The sequence below is a fragment of the Benincasa hispida genome, chromosome 2 (genome assembly GCF_009727055.1).
Source record: "Benincasa hispida cultivar B227 chromosome 2, ASM972705v1, whole genome shotgun sequence".
Taxonomy (NCBI): Eukaryota; Viridiplantae; Streptophyta; class Magnoliopsida; order Cucurbitales; family Cucurbitaceae; genus Benincasa; species Benincasa hispida.
Window position 1 is genome coordinate 24980131 of NC_052350.1, and position 5787 is coordinate 24985917.

The following is a 5787-nucleotide window of genomic DNA, read 5'->3' on the forward strand; positions in this document are numbered from 1 at the left end:
TCATATATTATATTTGATATAATATATATATATATATAAAATAAATTAGTTATTATATATATGCATATATTTATTAATTAAATTAAATTTATTAATTTCAAAATTAAAGGGAAAGAGTTACAACTCCCTCCCCTTAATTTTCTCTCATCAAACGTGGGAGTGTGGGTTACCAGGGGATAATCTTCTGCTCTCTAGAAATTTTACGTAGGAAGGTGTTTCCCACTGGATACATGGAAATATTTTTCTTCTTCTCCTCTCAAATCTTTTCTTCCCTCTTCTAAAACTCAGAGGCCACACCTCCTAAGAAATATCTACCCAAAAGAGAATATAGAATATTTTGATTGGTAGTGTTCTCATTGTCCTGTTCTTGACTGGTTCGAGGGTTCGTGAAGATCTTTGGCTTCAAGGGTAAGCATTCTTCTTCCTCTAATTTAAAGCATGTTGTAATTTTTTCTCGATAATGCATAATTGTGTGTCCTATAATTTTTTTTTGTTCTGTGAAAATAAAAATTGAGCCGATCCCCGCTTCTACTACGGAACTTCACAGTTCCTTCACTATACCCATCCTAATGAAATGTAGGTCTCTTTTAGTAACGATGTTATATAAAAATATTATTCATTTCATGGTCCAGTCTTATACAAAATCTTTGTATAGAATACCCCCACTCACATGTCTCCACATGAATGATCAGGATCAACTCACTTGTAGCACTTTACAACAATTGTAACAGCTACAAAGCAGGCTGTATTCGAAGTGTCACTAAGATAAGGTACCCAACTTTATCCATCTACTATCAACCGTTTAGATTATCACTTAAACATGATCCACATGTATGTCTCTACATACATATTTAAGTTATAGCAGATAACCTTAGATCTTAGTTTATAGGTTTTGGGTTAATGCAACTAAATGTCAAATAAAATACCTCTTATTTTATTAGATAAAGAAATTGTTTGGACAAATACAATTATAAACTACAAGACCACGAGATTTAGGGCATCAACCACAACAATCTTCCACTTGTCCTAAAATATCATCGAGTACCATCGAGTATGGCATCGTGCATCGAGTATTTCATGAAATACCATTGAGTATGAGCATCGAGTACCATCAAGTATGGCATCGTGTATCGAGTATTTCATAAAATACCATTGAGTAAGCCGTCGAGTATTCCATTGAGCATCGGGTATTTGGCAGTGGTTGAAATTCCAGTTCCTGCTGCTCGACCTTCTTCACTTCTTTCTTAAATTACATCCTAATTTCAACTCTAATGACTCCAATTGAATTACCGACACTTAAACACACATTAAGGCCCATCAATCAAGAGCCAATTACAAGAGTACGAAATAATTAAAGAGATTTCAATGCCAAAACTTAGAAAAACCATATCAGTTCACCATTTTCATACAACTTATGAAAAAACACCTACCAAACTCAAAATTAACGATAATTGAGTGCTTAAATCATGCTCTGATACCAATTGATAGAGTAAACTAACATGCAGGAAAAAAGTCAGAATCAATAAGCACTCTAATTACACTTAATTTGAGTTTAAAACATGCTATTGAAAAATAGTTTCGCAAGAGGATTTGTAGAACACGATATCTTTGATGAACCCTCTTTACCAGTTGAGTTCCACGAATTGATGCTTCAATCTTCTAGTAGACCACCACAAAGATTTTCTCTACTATTCTCTTTCAAGGATTGTGTGGTGGAAACACTGAATTGAGGTGGTTTTTTATAAGATTGAAGAGGATTTGAAGGGAAGGGTTTCTGCAGAATTTCTGGAGCTGATCAGTTTGCATGAATCTGAAGTTCAAAACTTCAATATATACATGAATTTCATGAAATTAACTCAATATGCCTGATACCACTTCAATTTCTAATTTAACTCAACATACTTGAAATTGAAGTGGCATGAGATGAAAATTTGAGTGGGAAAATCCAACACTTTCAAATTTAAAAATAGTTTAATTTTATCCATTTTGATTAATTTAATTTAATTAAAATATGATTTTCAAAAAATCAATTTTAATTTTAATTTTGTAATTTTGAATTTCAATAAATTCAATTTTAAAATAATGTTCAAAATTTGAACTTAAAATTGGATAATTAATGAAAATTATTTAATTAATTAAATTTAATATCTAATATTAAATATAATATTACAACTCATCTAATATTTATCATTATTTAAATATTTTGAACTTTTCAATTTTGTTTAGTTAGGATAAAATTAAACATTTCAATTGTATCGAATACAATTAATAGAAACCCTAATTGAATTTGAACATTTCAAATTCTAAAACTCTAATCTCGAATCTTATCAAATTTACTCAATTTACTAATCTAATTTACGAACTAGTAAAGGGACCTTATGGACCTACAGATCATGAGCTCCAACGATTTGCAATTAATTGGTTAAACTCTTTAAACCGAATTAATCACTATTCGTTAAGTACTAAGACATTCTACTATAGCTCGATAGTTGCACTCTTCTCACTGTAGATATATTTCTGTCCATGTTAACCATAATCGATAAGTCGATCATTCACAGGTCGTTCGTATTTACAGCTAGGTCAAAAATTACCGTTTTACCCTTGTAAATATATCTTGCTCCTTAAGCTCCCACTAATCCTCGGTTGAATAATCAATTTATAGTCCGACTTATAAATCATAACCCTTTCAATCATGAGAGGGCGGGGCCCCGTTGTTCAAGACTGGGCATCAGTGTTTAAGAGAACAACCTATCTTCTAACTCTAAGTCGGGTAGGAGCGAATTCTATATTGCAAAGTTATGTCCCCAGCTATCTATCCTATATATCCCCAAAATGGGAGGTTTATTGAGCAGTGCTGTTGAACTACTCTCACCTATGCAGATTAAAGGATAATCCCGAATAAACATAAGTTCATAGTTAGCTTAGGATTAAGATCGAGTGACCCTAGGTCATTGAGTTTGAAATAGTCAGTTTTAACAGTAAACGGTTGCTATAAAGAAAAGTGACTATTTCGAGGTTCGGTCTTATGCAAACTCATTGTACAGGATGCCCCAACTCACATGTCTCTACATGAATGATTTTTGGATTACATCATTGTATTAGTATACAAAATGGATTGTATCCAATAGTGTCACCAGGATGAGGTACCCAATCTCATCCATATATACTTATAGACCATTTTGGCTATATACTAAAACTTGATCCTCTTTTATGTCGCCACATAAAGTTAAAGTGTTCATATTATAACCATAGATTTGTTTATTGGATTTTCGTAAAAGAATGCAATATCAACAAAAATTTATTGAATAAAATACTCAACAATATTTTTATTGATAAATAGAATACGTTAACAATATTTATGAACTGGGAGTTTAGGACATTCCCAACATGTTTTTGCTTTAAAAATTAAGCCTATGAATACTACTTTCACATCCAAATTTCTTCCTTTGTGATTTATTTTTCACCAATGATTTAAAAAACCAAGTAAAATTTTGAGAACTAAAAAAAAGTAGCTTTCAAAAAGTTGTTTTTGTTTTTGTAATTTGACTAAGAATTCAACAATTGTACTTTAGAATGATGCAAATCATAATAAGAAATGTGGATGAAATAAGCTTAATTTTCAAAAACAAAAACAAAAAACCAAATGGTTACCAAACGGGACCTTAATATTAACATTTTAATTTTTTTTTAATACAAAAATTTAAATAATAAGTTGAGTAACCCAAACCAACCCAATTCTAATGTTTCATGATCGTGTTTGGTTGAGTTCATTATCTTATAAGGGTTGTTTTTGTTGAAGAAACTTACACTTCAAAAGATTGGGTTGGGTTTAAAAAGTATTTTAACTTAATCCATGAAGGATAAAAGCACTCATTTCAGGCAACCCCAACACAACATCAACGTGAGATAAAATTCCTTCCATTCTAGCGCCCCCCCCCCCACAAAAAAAAAAAAAAAAAAGAGTAGAGAAAAACATTTTTTCCAGGTAAATGATTGTAAATCTTTCCACAATCTTTCGCCTTCTCAACTATAATCTTCTCTAAAACTTGTTTTCCCATTTAAGGGTCTTCTTTAATGATTTGATTGCGAGATGAAGGACTTATATCACCTATCTCTATCAACGGAGAACAAAATCAACAGTACCCACATTCTTTTTCCTAGGTAAAGAAACCTAACACCTTGCACACTTTTTCTTTTCGTCCATCCAATATAATCTATTTTACACACCGTTTTCCCTATTCAATGTAAGAAATAAGTGTTGAACAAAAATCTTTAGATATAATATATAGAGATTTTCATTTTTCTTAAATAAGTAAAGATTTACCTAAATGCTTTTTAAAATATAAGAATGTGTTTTTAAACAAAATTTTAATTGTAATTTTTAGGCAAATCGAATAAATCATTATCCTATAAAATATTATTTCCTACTTTTTTAGGATTCCAAAACAGAAATGGATTATATCTCTATTTATTCTTGTATTTTAACTAATAAATATAAAAATAATCAACCATTAAAACACAATCAAAGAAAGATTAAAGTATGAAAAAAGAGAAAATTGAAGGAAGAATAAGCGCCAATGAAAGATTGAGAGCTGTTGAAATAACTGGAAGAAAAAAGCAAACAAAGACCCAATCATTGTCAATAGTGAAGACGAGGTAATTTTCTAATTTCTAACTTCAATAATTCTGAAAACCAAAAAACGAAAAACGTATGTACAATAGGGGACAAAGGAGATAATGACTAGAGGAATAGTTATAAAACGTGGAAGCTCAAGAATTAGCAAAAAAAAAAAAAAAAAAAAAAAAAAAAAAAAAAAAGAGAAAGAGAGAGAGAACGAGATGCTTGTACAATAGATGTGAAGGTTCAAGCCAAAAAAACAAGGACAACGACCAAGGTAATATTGATCTTTTTGAAAACTCTATGTTAGTGATATGAGTTCATAATAATGTAAATAGACGTGCAGAATGTGAAAAAGACAGTGGAAACAAAAAAGAAGAATATAAAGTAAATACAAAAGAACATGAGCAAGAAAAAGAAGATGAGACCAAGGTATGATATGTAGATTTTATTAATGAATTCCTATAATTATTGTGTATTTGTTAGAGTAACTGCATCATATAATTCATGTTACAAAAAGACTCGAAATCAAGAAGAAGAACATCGCATCTGGCAGTTGAACTGTTGTCGACCTTTTTCTGTTAAGTGTTGTAACCACCAGAGCTTCATCGTTGACTGAATCGCCTGCATATATAAAGGAAAACGAATGTGAGATTAATGTAAGAATGAATAAGAAAACGAGAGAGCAAGGCATTCGTTCTATAATACTTTGAAGAGTAATAAAAGAGAACCTCCCAATTTGCACAGTGAACGTACGCCTTTGGCCGAACCACTTAAACTCCTATGTCTTTTCTTCTTATCTCTATGATCGTTTAGATTTTGCTAAAGTATCGTTTACACGATCGTGTATATTCTATTGCATTGTGTACAAGATTGTTTAGCTCTGCATTCAATCGTCTATACGATTGTTTAGCTCCTCAGCTATCGTCTACACGATCGTCTAGCTTTAGTCAACTTCTGTCTACACGATCGTCTAATGCTTCATCCAATCATTTAATTAATTGAACTATCGTTTAGTTCTAGGAGCATCGTCTATACGATTGTGCTACCTTTTAGTAAACGACAGAAGGATTTTCAAGCCTCAACATACTACCTCCCTTGACTCTTGAATTGTTATCGACTGTTATATCTGAGTATTTTGTGATTGTTAATGTGAAGATCTTGTCATT